The sequence below is a fragment of the Lithobates pipiens genome, unplaced genomic scaffold (assembly GCF_037356315.1).
Source record: "Lithobates pipiens isolate NorthernLeopardFrog02 unplaced genomic scaffold, aLitPip1_a1.2 Scaffold_85, whole genome shotgun sequence".
Classification (NCBI taxonomy): domain Eukaryota; kingdom Metazoa; phylum Chordata; class Amphibia; order Anura; family Ranidae; genus Lithobates; species Lithobates pipiens.
Genome location: NW_027507909.1, coordinates 733,233 through 749,695, shown reverse-complemented (window position 1 = coordinate 749,695; position 16,463 = coordinate 733,233). Strand labels below are relative to the sequence as shown.

Genomic DNA, 16,463 nt, shown 5'->3' with positions numbered 1-16,463 from the left:
CCCTTCAGGCCATTACCATGTCTGGAAGGCCAACAAGGAGAGGCAGACAGGCACGAGCTGATAAAAGAGGGCAAGCAGGCTCTGTGTCTAGAGACAACAGTGCTGGTCGTGGACGCGGTGTATCGTCATCATCAGCACGTGCCCATGGGACTTGTCCTTATTTTCGGAAGCTGGACATGTTGAGCCCCATAATGCCGAAGACTTGGTAGAGTGGATGACCAAGCCCTCTTCATCCTCCTCATCCTCTCTCACCCAGGCTCAGGGTACTAGCAAAGCAGCTGCCAACGCATCCTCTTCCCTCGTCTCAATGTCATCATCAGTGACTCCTTCCCTAGACCCACAACGTCCTCCTGAGGAGTCCCCTGAATTCTTTGAGTACAGTGTTGGGTACATGCTCCAGGAGGATGCCCAGTGTTTTGTAGGCTCTGATGATGATACTCAGCTAGAGGAAGGCAGTAGCGTGAGCGCAGAGAGAGGGGATGCTCAAGAAGGACAGCAATCTGGCAGTCATGTTCCACAAGCTGCAGCATACTGACAGGTTTGCTCCAGCAATGAAGAGGGAGGGGATGATGAGGGCACTGACTCCACGTGGGTGCCTGGTAGGAGAGAGGAGGAGGAGGAGGAGGAGGCACATGTCCAACGAGGCAGGATGCCCTCCGGGGGCCAGCTTAGGGGCAGCACACCGGCTGAATCACACCGCAGAGCTCCGCCTGGGCAGGGCGCTGCCTCTGCGTGCTATTCTAAAAGTTCTTTGGTGTGGGCCTTTTTTGAGACAAGTGCATCAGATTGCACCGCTGCTATTTGCAACATATGTCTCAAACGTATCTCATGTGGCCAAAACATCAGCCGCTTGGGAACCACATGCTTGACCAGACATATGTTGACCTGCCATGCAGCTCGTTGGCAAGCTTACCTCAAAGACCCACACCAAAGAACAAAGCGGACCTCTCCTTGCTCCTCATCAGCTGGGATCTCCAACCCCACTAGACCTTCAGTCCTCTCTGAAACCTGCTCTGAGAGGAATGAAGGTGTAGAATTAGGTGTGTCACAGCCAAGTGCTTCCGGGCACTCTGCTAGCAGTACACCCACGTCCGATTATAGCAGGCAAATGTCCCTGCCCCAGCTGCTGGACCGGCGAAAGAAGTTCACTCCCAGCCATCCACATGCCCAGCGGTTGAATGCTAGCTTGGCTAAATTGCTAGCACTTCAACTGCTGCCTTTTCAATTGGTAGACTCTGCCCCCTTCTGTGAGTTTGTACAATGTGCGGTTCCTCAGTGGCAGGTTCCCAAACAACACTTTTTCTCACGGAAGGCGATTCCGGCTCTCTACCGGCATGTGGAAGGCAATGTCCTTGCCTCGCTGGACAGGGCGGTCAGCGGTAAGGTGCATATTACCGCTGACTCATGGTCCAGCAGGCATGGACAGGGACGTTACCTGTCTTTCACGGCCCATTGGGTCACTCTTCTGGCAGCTGGGAAGGATGCAGGACAAGGTGCAGTAGTGTTGGAGGTTGTTCCGCCACCACGCCTCCAAAATGCTACTATTGGTTGTGACACACCTCTCTCCTCCACCCCCTCCTCTTCTTCTTCCTCCATGGCCTTTTCCAGTGCTCTGTCCTCAGAACCAGCGGTGCTCCGTAGGCATTCAAGGGGCTACGCAAGTACGCAGGCAAAACGATGCCATGCCGTGCTTGCGCTGGTTTGTTTGGGGGACAGGAGCCACACTGGGGTGGATGTTTTGTCAGCTCTGCAGGGGCAGGCCGAGAGGTGGTTGACGCCACGCCAGCTTAAGCCAGGAATGGTGGTTTGCGACAATGGCACCAACCTCCTCTCCGCCCTACTTGGCACCAACACTGTGTGCCAGAGATACATTCACTTGCCGCTGAACATGGCCATATAGCTCTAGGATGCCCTTCTGTGAGAAATACTTCCTTCCTGGGACCTTCCATTGTGGTGTTCCAATGGCCACAAATTTTTGAAAGGCCTCCGAGTCAACCAGTTTATATGGCAGTAGTTGGCGGGCTATCAGTTCTGACAAGCCAACCGTCAACCGTTGGGCAAGAGGGTTATCCGGCGTCATCATTTTTTTACGCTCGAACATTAGGCCCACGGAAGCCTGCCTTTTTGCAGAAAAACGTGAGCTTGGCGTGATGGAAGGTGGAGTGGAGGACAATTGTGAGGAGAGAGGAGAAGGAGAAGTAGAAGACGATGCTGGATGGTGAGAGCCTGGAGTGTGGCTTTGTGTGTTCCGTTGCTCCCGCTCGGCTCAGTGATGGCTGCTCATGTGCCTTCTTAAGGCGGTCGTCCCTAGGTGAGTGTTGGGCTTACCGCGACTAATGCGTTGACTGCAAAGATTGCAGATGGCAACGCTATTGTCAGCAGCGGACACGTTAAAAAAAGCCCACACTGCGGAGCCATGTGCCGGTGTCCTGGGAGCGCCAGATGTGACCGTACATGGTCAATGACTCGCTCCTGATACATTTGCAGTCTGCTTTGTCCCTCCTGTGCAATGTAAGTTATTCCTGCTTCTCCTCCCTATCTGCTGGTCCATATCTCCCTCTGAACTCCCCTCCTCTTCCTCTCTTGTGGGCACCCACGTGACATCACTAGACACGTCATCATCAACGTCACCTTCTCCACCGCTATAAGTAGAGATCTTGGAGTAGGCAGCAACACCGGGGACCAACCTCCTCCTTGGGCTGATCTGGGTACTGTCGTCAGACTGCTGAGTAGCGGTTGTTGCTGCCTCCTCTTCCTGATCCAATACCAAGAGTGGCTGCGCATCAGAAATGTCCTCTTGATATGGATCGGAAAATAATTCCTGTGACTCAAGCGGAAGGTATGTGGTGGTGGTGGTGGTGGTGTTGTTGGTGGTAGTGTCTTTGGGGGTGCACATAGCAGAGAGTGAAGAAGAGGGTGCAGATCGAGAGGATGAGGAGGGTGCAGAAGAGTAAGGCTGAGCGAGCCACTCAACCAAGTCTGGTGCGTCCTTTAAAGTAATTGAACGCACCTTCTGCAACTTCCCACTTTGGCTCAAGCCTGTTGCTCCTGCCCTACCCCTACCACCCCTGCGGAAGGGCCTGCCTCTTCCTCTGCCTGTCATTTTTTAAATGACCCTGTGACAAAACTCTCAGTCCCTATACCGATGAAGGACTTCTGCAGTATAGGGCAGCGGTCAGCAGTAGTGCACCTCAACCCTATGTATTGTGGACCGATACCAGTCCTTATAGAATGGCTGACTGTACCTCACTCAACCCTATGTACTATAGCACCCTAGACAGACCAAGTTACCAGTCCTTATAAGGAGCTTTGTGGAACTAGTGGGTTGTGAATGATTAGCAGACTGCAGCAGAAGGGCAGCAGTCAAGTATAATATTCTTTCTATATTTGGAAGAAAGAATATTATACGTGTACAAGCCTATTACCATACCATTGATACCAGTCATGAAAAGAACCTTTGTGGACCTAATATACTAACAGCTACTGATTAAACTGACCCTTACTGCCTCACACACTGCTTCCTGCCTGTCCCTATATAAACTGACAAAACAGAGGCTACTGGAACAATAATTGAAATAGCACTTTTGTGGACCTGATAGTAACAGCTAATGACTAAACTGGCTGTCCCTGCAGCCCACACCGTCCTGTCCCTTTCTCTAAACTGACAAAAGACACTCAGGCTGCTGCAACAATCACTAGCACAGCACTGCCTATCCTGAACTACACCTAACACCTATACCAGTCCTGAAAAGAACATTTGTGTACCAAATAGCTAGCGATTTGGGTCACTGTAATCTCTCCCTGCTCCACACAGCAACCTCTCCCTATAGTGACAGAAGAAAGAATGTAAAATAGCTAGCGATTTGGGTCACTGTAATCTCTCCCTGCTCCACACAGCAACCTCTCCCTATAGTGACAGAAGAAAGAATGTAAAATGGCCGCCGGATCGGGTGTATTTATAAGTCAGGGGGAATGTCCAAGTGTCCATGTGCTGTCATGTTTCAATTGGCTATCCTGTACCCCATGATGGATGTGTCATCATAGGTCAAAGTTCTTTTACATAGTAAACGCGGAAGTCTGCCGGGCGAACGGCGCCAATAGTCCGCCGAACGCGCGGACCGCGAACAGCCAAAATTTGCCGTGAAACGACCGCCGGGCGAACTGTTCGGCCATCACTAGTGTAGAATGCCCCAGGGCTATGTAGACTCCTCTGCTCTCTATTCCATTGTCCTCCAAACTACTCTCAGAGCTTGGATACCAGGACACTGTTCATCCCTGCTGCAGTATGTGGCTCCTCATCTGCAGTTCTACTCATTGGCCACCCTGGAGGATGGGAGAGATCTTTTGAAATGTCTTTTTGAAAGTGGTCACAAAGTGTCTAAGAAATAATTGCAATGGGTGTCAGGAAACGGTTGCATATCTTGGTTGTGTACTCTCAAAAAGGAGAAAGGAAAGTCAATCACAAAAGAGCTATAGTCCTTGTGGGTCTGCCCCGCCCACTTACTAAGAAAGACATGCTTACCTTTCTTGGTATGATTGGTTACTGCTGCCAATGAATACCTGACTGTTCCTACTATGACAATCTCCTGAGACAAGCCACAGGTTCAGACATGCCAGACTGTATAAAATGGTCAGATGAAATGCGCAATGCTTTTGTGTATTTGAAAAATGCTATGGTAATGGCTCCAGGGCTCGGCCTCCCTGATTATGGAAAGATGTTTCATTTGTTTGCAAGGGAAAATTGTAAGACTTTGTCAGGTGTCCTCGCTCAGGAGCATGGAGGCAAGTTGCGCCCTATTGCTTTTTTTCTCAAAGATGGTTCCGGTGCAGGTTCAGGGCATGCCTGTGTGTCTCAGAGCTCTCGCATCCTGTGCGATGATTGTTCAGATGGTCACTTCTTTCACTCTGAGGCAGGACACCACACTTCACACCACCCACAATCAGGGCCGGACTGGCCTACCGGGATACCGGGAGATTTCCCGGTAGGCCGCCTGCCCTTGGGCAGTTTTCGGCTGCACTGCTCCTCTCTTCTCTCCTTCTGTGTATCACAGAGCTGGCTGGCTGTGTTCGGTGGCCATGCTATAACACGGCCCCGCCCCCTAGACCTGCTGTGTGATAGGCGGAGTATTGATTCTATCTACTATCACACAAGCAGGTCTAGGGGGGCGGGGCTGTGTTATAGCACGGCCGCCGAACACAGCCAGCCAGTTCTGTGATACACAGTAAGAGATGCCGCCCTGTGTGCCTGGATAGGAGGAGAAGCAGGACATATAGAGGAGATGAGCTCTCTATATTCCTCCATGCAGCCACTGCCTCTCCTCCTATCCAATCCAACTTCTTTTACTGCCCCCTCCAGTTATCCTTGTGCTCCCTGCCCCCCCCTCCTGCTCTCCTCCCTCACCACACTCTCCAGCCACCCCCCCACAGTGCTCTCTAGCCCCCCCACAGTGCTGTCCACCCCCCCACAGTGTTCTCCAGCCCCCCCCCCACAGTGCTCTCTAGCCCCCCCCCACAGTACTCTCCAGCCCCCCACAGTGCTCTCCAGCCCCCCCACAGTGCTGTCCACCCCCACAGTACTCTCCAGCCCTGTCCACCCCCCACAGTACTCTCCAGCCCCCCCCCACAGTGCTCTCCAGCCCCGCCCACAGTGCTCTCCACCCCCCACAGTACTCTCCAGCCCCCCCACAGTACTCTCCAGCCCCCCCACAGTGCTCTCCAGCCCCCCCCCCCACAGTACTCTCCAGCCCCCCCACAGTGCTCTCCACCCCCCCCACAGTGCTCTCCAGCCCCCCCCACAGTACTCTCCAGCCCCCCACAGTACTCTCCAGCCCCCCCCCACAGTGCTCTCCACCCCCCACAGTACTCTCCAGCCCCCCCACAGTGCTCTCCACCCCCCCGCAGTACTCTCCAGCCCCCCCACAATGCTCTTCAGCCCCCCCCACAGTGCTCTCCAGCCCCCACAGTAATCTCCAGCCCCCCACATTGCTCTCCAGCCCCCCCCCCCCACAGTGCTGTCCACCCCCCCACAGCGCTCTTCAGCCCCCACAGTGCTGTCCACCCCCCACAGTGCTCTCCAGCCACCACAGTGCTCTCCAGCCCCCCCGCAGTGCTCTCCAGCCCCCCACAGTGCTCTCCAACCCCCACACTTCTCTCCAGCCTCCCACAGTGCTCTCTACCCCCTCAGTGCTCTCCAGCCCCCCACAGTGCTCTCAACCCCCCCCACAGTGCTCTCCACCCTCCCACAGTGATCTCCACCCTCCCACAGTGATCTCCACCCCCCCACAGTGCTCTCTAGCCCCCACAGTGGTCTCCAGCCCCCCACAGTGGTCTCCACCCCCCCCCCCACAGTGCTCTCCAGCTCCCACAGTGCTCTCCAGCCCCCCATGCTCCCCACCCCTGTTCTTTCTGCACCCAGCACTCCAACCCTGTTCTTTTTGGCTCCCCCTCCAGTGCTCTCTCAAGCTCCCCCCCAGCACTCTCCGCTCCCTACCCCTGTACTCTCCACTCCCCCCTGCATTTTGCCCCCACCCATGTGCTTTCCAACTCTGCCAGTCCTCTCCGCCCCCCATAGCGCTCTCCAGTCCCTGTGCTTTCCACCCCTGTTCTTTCTGGCCCCCACTGGTGCTCTCAAGCTCCCCCCATTTCTCTCCACTCCTCCCTACTCTTTGTACCCCTCATTGCTCTCCAGCCTTGTTTTTCTTCCCCCCAGTAGTCTCAAGCTCTGCCCAGTGCTCTTCACCACCCCACACTCTTAGCCCCCCAGTGCTCTCAGCCTCTCGTGCTCTCCACCCCTGTTCTTTTTGGCCCCCACCATTGCTCTCAAGTTCCCCCCCAGCACTCACTGCTCCCCACCCCTGTACTCTCTACTCTCCCTGCATTTTGCTCCCACCCATGTGCTCTCCAACCCCGCCAGTGCTCTCCGTCCTCCATAGTGCTCGCCAGTCCCCCGTGCTTTCCACGCCTGTTCTTTCTGCCCCCCACAGGTGCTCTCAAGCTCCCCCAATTGCTCTCCACTCCACCCTGCTCTTTGTACCCCCCAGTGCTCTCCAGCCCTCTTTTTCGGCCCCCCAGTACTCTCAAGCTCCCCCCCAGTGCTCTTCACTACCCCACACTCTTAGCCCCCCAGTACTCTCAGCCTTCCGTGCTCTCCACCTCTGTTCTTTTTGGCCCCCACCATTGCTCTCAAGTCCCCCCCAGCACTCCCCACCCCTGTGATCTCCACTCACCCTGCTCTTTGCCCCCACCCATGTGCTCTCCAACCCCACCAGTACTCTCTGCTCCCCCTTCTCTCCAGCTTCCACACAGTGCTCTCCACTTCCCCAGGACCAGGGGACAGGCTGACTGGGGATGAAAAATAAGGATGGCTGAAGGTGCAGGTGGCCAAGGACCACTCCATCTCACAGCAAACAGATCCTCTGAAAGGAGCACCATCCCCATCCAAAACGAGAACAGGCTCTGCCTGCTGCTGGCCGTCATGGATATCCTGCTGACATGCAAGGTGCTGTACAGAGCATCAACAGCACACCTTCCCACAGACAGGGACTGCAGACTGGGACATGCGGCACAGGAAAGGCTGACATGATGGGCACAGCGAGACTGCATTCACGGCACAGTGAGGCTGCAATGATGGGCACAGTGAGGCTGCAATTATGGGCACAGTGAGGCTGCAATTATGGGCACAGTGAGGCTGCAATGGTGGGCACAGTGAGGCTGAATTTGGGCACAGTGAGGCTGCATTTGATGGGCACAGTGAGGCTGCATTTGATGGGCACAGTGAGGCTGCAATGATGGGCACAGTGAGGCCGCATTCATGGGCACAGTGAGACTGCATTTGATGAGCACAGTGAGGCTGCATTTGATGGGCACAGTGAGGCTGCAATGGTGGGCACAGTGAGGCTGCAATGGTGGGCACAGTGAGGCTGCATTTGAAAAGCACAGTGAGGCTGCATTTGATGAGCACAGTGAGGCTGCATTTGATGAGCACAGTGAGGCAGCATTGATGGGCACAGTGAGGCTGCATTTGATGGGCACTGGTGAGGCTTTGTTGAGCTCTTGTATCATGTCTGCAGTCTGACCATCTCTGGTATTATGTCTGCAGTCTCTGACCATCTCCTGTATCATGTCTGTAGTCTCTGAGGGAGTCTGGAGAGGAGTCAGGATGGGGGTCATGGGAGAAGTCAGACTTGTGTGGACTGTGAAGAGGAGACTATAGGATAAAACCAGAGCCAACCAAGCTGGAACTGACTGACTGAGCCCTGCACGGTGCACCTGAGATGTCGTCAGTGACAGCACCACCAGGCCAGTCTGAAGGGGGGTCACTGATGTAAGGGGGGAGTGAATACGATAATGGCACTGATATAAAGGGTTTCCCCCTTATATCAGTAACCCACCCCCCCTTACCTTAGTGTATTCTTTCTGCAGAAGGTGGTCTCCCCCCCCCCCCCCATGTTCTGAGTTCCTGGGTCCCCCTTGATGATTGACCACTTTTAACTGGAATTTGTACATACGTACATATAAATCCCTATGTGATTTCATATCTGTCTTATCTATATAGAATACACTCTTCAAATGTGCTTTAAAATGTGTTGTTTTCCCTTTTATGAACATAAAATAATGACGTTATGCTGTTGCACTGGTATAATAATGCTGTGGGGCTGGTATGAAATTTTTTCCAGGGCTGGATTTTATTTCCAGTCCGGCCCTGCCCACAATGTATCAATCCTGTTGAAAATGTACATACACAGCACATGTCTGCTCAGAGGTTGAGCATCTATGAGGTGATCGTGCTGTCTAATCCAAAACTGAACATCAAATATGCTTCTTCCACTGCAGGACTAGCACCAATCTTAAATAACCTTTAGGATTAAAACGAGAACAGGATGAGGTTGTGCCACAACATGATTGCATAAACCTCATTCACCAAGACACATCACCCAGGTATGATTTATCTTGACCAGGGTAGTCTAAAGGTCCCTTTTTTACCTGTTACCCATTCCACTCCAACCTCCATCCCATTATCAACCCGTAAAGTAAGAGACCACACCTTGCTTTGGAGTAAAATGGCCATAACAGCCTTTATTATGATACTCAAATACTCCAATCAAAATATATATAAATATATCTATATCTATATATAAATAACCAAACAGTATAAATATAACCATAAATATAACCATATCCATATAACCATAACCACACAACTGGTAACGAATAGCATATAGCTAACATGCCCGGTCTGGTGATCTCTGACGGTGACCCATAACTTTACCAACCAACTTTACCAACCAACCAATCACTGCGGTACCCACTTGTAACTTTTCCAGGCCTCCAGCTGTGACCGCTCGGAGACAACCTCCGCAGTGACAACCATAACGGTATTCCCTCCAACGTTCAGGAATACACCGGAGGGACCCATCCTAGCAATGGGCCCCCCACCCCATATCAGATGACTTCTGATTTACCGCCAACCGTCAAAGACCACCAGACACAACCGCCACAGCCCAAAAGGGTGACTCCCTTACCCATAGACGGCCAAAGAAAACGCCGCTGTGAACAGCCGCGTCCCACATTCCAGAGAGCACACCCGCTCCAGCTGAGCACAGATCGCCTGCAAGATGGCAAACGTAACCTGCCTCCGCGTATCCCTCGTCCCGTGTTGCCACCCGCAACAGCTTAAACAAAAACGTCAAAACCGCCATATTCCGACCGGGCGCAGAAACCGACACCCCCCGTTCCATATTCCGGGCCACAAAATAAAGCACCACAACCGCCAATCAGAGCCTCGATCACGTACCCCAGCCTCCCGAACCAGACCTGACCTTGCAGACCAACCTTGGAATAGGCCGCCCAGGTGGGCGCACTCACAGACTGCCGGATCCATCCGGCGGCGACTCCAATGGCAACCCCCCAAATCCACTCCGGGCTACGGGCCCCTTCCGCTTCCGCGCCCGGAGCCAGCTCCCTGAACCTGTCCCACTGCAAACGAGTCAGCCCACTCGTGTTCCACACCCGGTATGTACACAGCGTAAGCAAAAACATTCAGCTGTAACCAACGAAGGACCAACTGCCGCATCAACCGTATCACTGGAGGGGATGAAGCCGACACCCGGTTCACCACCTGCACAACCCCCATGATGTCGCAATGAATGCGCAACTTCAGATTCCTACACTCCTCCCCCCACAGTTCCAAAGCCAACACCACTGGAAACCGTTCCAACAGAACCAGATTGCCCAAAAACCCCGCCGTTCTCCAAGCCTCCGGCCACGGCTCCGCGCACCACTTGCCCCTGAAAAACGCCCCGTACCCCGTATAACCGGCCGCGTCCATGACCAAAGCCAAGTCAAAATTGCCGACCGGGCCCGCCATCCACCTGGCCCTCCCATTGTATGAGCCCAAAAAACCCGTGCCAAACCCGCAAATCCACCCGGTGCTCCCTCCCCAACCGCACAAAATGGGTGGGCACGCTAATGCCCGCCGTAGCTGCCGACAGCCGCCGGCAGAAAATCCTCCCCACGGGAATGACCCTGCATGCGAAGTGCAGCTGACCCAAGAGCGACTGTAACATCCACAACTGTACCTTGCGCCGGCCCCGAATATCCTTAACTACCCGCTGCAGCTCCACCAACTCGTCCTCCGGCAGCCGGCACTCCATCCCCCGGGAGTCGATCACGATCCCCAGGAAACTCAGTTCCGACGTCGGGCCCTCCCTCTTATCGTCCGCCCAGGGAACCACACAGCGGAGGCAGGCGGGCCCACACATAGGGAGTCATCCAAATAGTGGACAACTGACTCCAGACCCGAAGCGTCCCTCACCACCCATTCCAAAAAGGAGCTAAACGTCGCACAGTACGCACACGAGGTCGAGCAACCCATCGATAGGCACATAGCCACTAAATACTTGTCACGCCAGTGGCACCCCAACAGCCGAAAGCTATCCGGATGAACCGGAAGCAGCCGGAACGCCGATTCCACATCGGTCTCGGCCATCAGCGCCCCCCGGCCCTAACGCCGCACCCACCGTACCGCAGCGTCAAACGAAGCGTAGGACACCGTGCACACCTCAGGGACACTGAAATCACGCACGGAGCCCCCGATAGGAAAAAGACAGGTGAGGAATAAGCCGAAACTGCCCTGGCTCCTTCTTGAGGACCACCCCCAATGGGGAAACCACCAAGTCGGGCCACGGCTTAACCCCAAACGCCCCCCCATGCGCCCCCACGCCACCTCCTTCCGCAGCTTGTCATCCGCCACCCACGGATGTTCCAATGTGGACTACAAGTTTTCCGCAACCCGCGGCACCTCAGGCAGCGAACACGGAATCCTGAAGCCATCCCGAAACCCCGCCACCAGCAAACGCGCCGCCGCCCCGTCCGGATACCAACTTAGAAAAGGGGGGGCATCCTTGCCAGCATCACCGGCGTCCTCCCCCTCCGGCGCAGCATCCCCGACTCGCTTCCCCTTCCGGCAGCACCGGGACCACATGTGAGTCCCGCCGCAACCGGAACACCCGTGCTTGAACGTGCACGCTCCCCCGAACTTGCAGGCCCCCACGGTGTACTGCCAGCAAACCCCCCCACTTTGTTCCGGCCGGCAGCCCCAAGGTAAGCGCACTCCTGGCCCCCCCCCGAAGAAACTGAGATGGGGGCCCCCGCCAACGACATAAGCCTCATCCAGAGGCTGATGTCCTCATGGTCCCAGCGCAATTCCGACCGCACCGCCTTGTGCTGCCGGAACTGCTCATCGTACCGGAGCCACGCCACCCCCATAAACCCGACGGGCCTCCCCGATCGCCTCCATATAACAGAAAAAGCGCCAAGCAATGCTCGGGGCTCTTCCCCCCAACGACGCCAGCCAAAATGGCAAGCGCCTGGCGCCAATTGGAAAAGTGCGCGGTATCAGCCGATACCGCCGCTTCCCCCAGCGGCCCCTCGAAGCATACATACCCCGCACACCGCGCCGCGTCGGCCAACCGAACCATGTCCGACCGCGCCACCGAATCTTGTTTGCCCGCATTAACCCCCGATGCCCCGCCCCCCCTCTGGAGACGGCACCAAAGGTGCCACCGGCGCCGTAAACCCCGGGGTATCAGAGGCCACCCCGAGGCCCCCCGCCGGGGGAGCCACCCATAGGGTCGCCAACGACGGCTAGGCCTGCCCCCCGGTCAAAACGCCCCGCCAAGGCCCGCAACCGCCTCTGTCCCGCCGATTCCACACCCGCACCACCTGGCACCGCCGCCGCAGGAACCCCCGCCACCCCGTGTCCCAAACCCCAGGCGTCACTGGCCCCCCCGCGCCCGCCCGCACCACCCTCCAACGAACCATGCAATGCATTAGACATAACAACGCATCAGGGGACTCATCTGGCTGACCCGGAACGCTCCTCACAGCCGGACCGGCGACATCTCCCCCTGGAACGGGTAACTTCTCTTCATCCGACATCTCCCCCTCGGACTGGTCCTCCTGGACCCCTGGTGGCGGGGGTGCAAGCCCCCCGGGGGAAGAGACCCCGGAAGCCGAATCCGCCACCCGCATAGGTGAGTCTGCGCCCCCGGCTGATTCCTCCGTGACAGCCTGGCGAAGTGAGCCAACCCTGCCAGCCCCTGGGACGGTGGACCCTCGGGCGCTCCTCACACCCATCCGGGTGGAGCAGCCTGCAGGCGGACCACGAACCTGCCCAGGCTTACTGGCTGTCCCCCTGCTCCGGGCCGCTGAATCCCTGTGAGAGCCAGCCTGAGCAGCCATCCCTCACCCCACCCTGTGTCCTGCTGCAGCATCCCCCCCCGCCCCCCCCCCCACTGGCTCTTAAGCCGCACACCGGCCGCGTGACTCACCCGCCCCGCCCCCCCCCCCGATCCGCGGCGTGAAGGCCGCTCCGGGCCCCCTGAGTCCCCCTGCGTCCGTTCGGCTGGAGGCCGTGACCTCCGCGCGCATTGCAAGTGCTCACCCCTCCTCAGGTCCGGTCCCGATGTCCCCGCCAGGCCTCCTCGCTGCTCCCACAGCCACTCCGGTCCGCGCTCTTCCGCTGGCCGCCGCAGGCCCGCCAGCATGGTCTCGTCGGCCGCCATCTTCCAGAGGAGCAGTGAAAAAACTGCCTCCTCTCTCTGTCCCCTCCGTCGAACTGGACTTTGCTCCACCCACTCCACCTCTTATAGGGCTCCTCCCCTGTCCCCACACTCACCACCAGCTCCTCCCCCTAAGGCTAATCCCCTTGCAGCTTAACCCTTTAGTTCCCTTAAACATCCCTGTCATGCCCGGCCCTCCATTACTTCCCTCCTAGTCCATCCACTCCGGGCCTCACTTTCACAGCACTGTAGAGCACACACAGGCCAACAGATAGCCAAGGGAAATGCTCTAGCTGATTTAGCTGCTAAACAAGCTGCTATTTTACAAAATGCACAGATCCAAATGCCCATGCTAGCCCCAGAATTGCCCTTTTTTGATCAGGTTCTTTCAGATTTGCAGGGATGTGCAGAAGAAGCTGATCTCAGAGATTGGGACAAAAAAAGGTATGCAGAAAGATCTAAAAACTGGACTTCTCTGCAAAGAGGGGAAACCATGTATACCAGTAGCTAGTGCATCACTTTTTATTTCCCAGTACCATGGAATAGGTCACAGAGGTTGGAAAGCCACTTGTAAACTACTGGAGAAAGATTTTCCAGAACTTTCCTGGAGGGTTAAAGATTATGTATCAATATGCATCACATGTATCAGGAACAACCCAAAACAACTCACACAAGGCCAAACATGAACACCTGATATATCCAACAACTCCTTTTACACATTTGCAGATTGACTTCACACACATGCCCAAATTAGGCAAAATACAGGAATATCTTTTGGTAATTGTGAACATGTTCTCAAGATGAGTTGAACTTTTTGTAACCACAAGAAGATACACAAACAGTAGTGAGGATTCTCATTCAGGAAATCATTCCTTGATGGGGATGCCCACTTCATATAAACTCAGACAATGGACCTACATTTGTATCAAGGGTCTGCCAGGACTTGGTAAAAACTCTCAAGATAGAATGGAAGTTTCACATTCCCTACCACCCTCAACGTTCAGGGATAATAGAAGGAATGAACAGAACAATTAAAAGCCAAAATAAGAAAGGCCACAGGAGCAACCTTTGCCAACTGGAAGAAGGTCCTCCCAGCAGTCCTGGCAGAAATAAGATTGACCCCTTCCAATACAACAGGGTATTCACCTTTTGCAGTCTTGATGGGTCTACCTTTCCCCACCCCATGGGCCAGAACACATTTAATGATAGAAAAGGGAGATTTAGACTTAATACAGGAAGAATATGTAAGGAAATTGGTTGAAACATTAGATACAGTTGGGAGAAATGTTGCTCGCACCTCTCCTTTTTCTTCACAGGAAGCTACTCACCCCTTCAAGGTGGGAGACACCGTGGTGGTCCAATAGCTGAACAGAAGTAAGAAGCAAGAGTATCCCTTTGGACCGCCTATCACAGTGGTTGCAGTGACTACAACAGCCATCCTAGTGGAAAATTGCCAGTCCTGGATCCATGCCAACAGAGTGAAAAAGGTTGCCCAAAGCCCCAAGAGCAGGAAGGAGATCTTGGATAAAGGAGGCCCTCAAGCAGAAGTCCAAGCAGATGAAGGAGGAGTTCCTTTGAAAGCAAGTCCGGCCAGAGAAGATGACCTCGCTTATTTCACCACAGACTTCTGGCAAGGCATTTTGCCTCCTGATCCTGATCTCTCTGACAGTGTTCCTACCCACCTGGATCATCACTAACTGTATCTAACACCCTGAAGATTTGGGTGCAATTAAAAGTATCTGTGAGAACACACACACACACACATAAGAGAACGTTACAGTGACACAAGTTAGAATAAAGAGAGAGATTGGAGATAGTTTTACTGATAAGATGCTTTTGTTAAAATTTAAGTATGCTTATGCTCGAAAAAAATCAGGGTATGAATGTTGGATATGTAGCAAATTACATCCTAGCACTGCCTGAATTCCCCTTTTGGCTGTACCTTTAAATATTTCCTCTTTTCTCAACGAGACTCCTCCTGTATTCTTGACTAACATATCCACTCTGTACATAAACAACATTGTCGTTACCTTTCCAATAGCAGGTAGAAGTCATTACCCTGATTGGTGTTTTAATTTAGGGAATGAGACACAGACTAACCCCTCTTTCTGCAGCAGGTCAATATTTAATATCTCCATGCGCAAATCCAGAGTCTCTGCCCCTGCCTGCTCACTGTTTCAAGTATCTGACCCAGGGCTAAACCGTACTTTGCATAACTTTTCTTCTTTCTCTGATAATGTAGGTGAAATATTGCACCAATTTATAATCGCGACACAGGACAAGTACACTCATGAGATTGTCGCTAAGAGACCTTTTGCACTGGGACAAAGTATCTATGTATCTTGTAGGAAAGTATGTTATCCTTGGGTGCCCCTCCATGTTAAGGGGTGGTGTTACCTTGCATCCTTGGTACATGTCATGGGAGTGGTAGGGGATGATAAAAGGGGACATCCCCTAGAGGCCAGCTCCAGCAGGAAGCTAGGGACATTGCTCAAACATGGAGCCCATTTGCCAATGCAGGATTTGGGCTTTGAGGTATATTCTCATGGGTAAAAGACATTGTCCTTGTTATGATATTTATCCCTGCTCTGATTCTTTACCTCTGCTTTAAGTGTTGCACTTGTATAATTGCACGCCTTCAATCTCCTGATGATAAGGTTCTATCCTACATGACATACATGAAGAGTCATCAGGCAATCAATGCCACAATCCCAAAGAAGTATTAAAACACAACACAGAATGTAGAGATCATCTTATATGATTTAAGAGGGGATTGAAGGGATATTTAGCTTAACCGCTTTCATTCTTTAAGAAATTTGGTTTCTATTTTGTGTCTCTCTAACATCCACTTCATGAATAGATATGCTCAAGTTTTGCTAATCTAGTTTCGTTTCTCATGTTACTGTTATCTTGTTTAGTATTTTCGTTTCTTGGAAAGCACATTATTTTGAGGAATCACTAGTTTCACTTTTGTCATAGATTCTACTTGTATATGATTGGATAATTTGTATGATATGTTCAAAGGGCGGTACTTTCTGAAAGCCCCCTTTAAATATTCACACCAAAGAATAAAGATTAGATTTGCTCGGAGAGACTTTGTTGTTTTGTGTCATTGTCTCAATGGGATAATCTCACAGGCCTGTGGGGGATTGATCGTCACATCTTACCAGAGATAATTGAAGGGTTAACGACCTCTAGACAATCTACATTCCTTTCAATTACCTGTTGAAATATTTTACAGTAAACAGTATTTCTGGTTAAGTATCCAGTTGTGTGGGGTATTGTTTTTCCCCACCAGGTGGAGCCAGTGGATCCTGAGGGTACAAAAAGGGTTATAATGCCACATCACACTAATTATTAAGAAGAAACAAAGATGTATGTATGTATGACAAGATTTTAGTT

At 53.3% G+C, this 16,463-nt stretch overlaps 1 protein-coding gene across 1 annotated transcript in view; it reads right to left on the bottom strand.

Moving 5' to 3' along the window:
• LOC143973607 (histo-blood group ABO system transferase-like) overlaps window positions 1-16,463 on the bottom strand; it is a 354,850-nt gene that overhangs the window by 182,048 nt on the left and 156,339 nt on the right. The gene's annotated exons all lie outside the window — the stretch shown is intronic.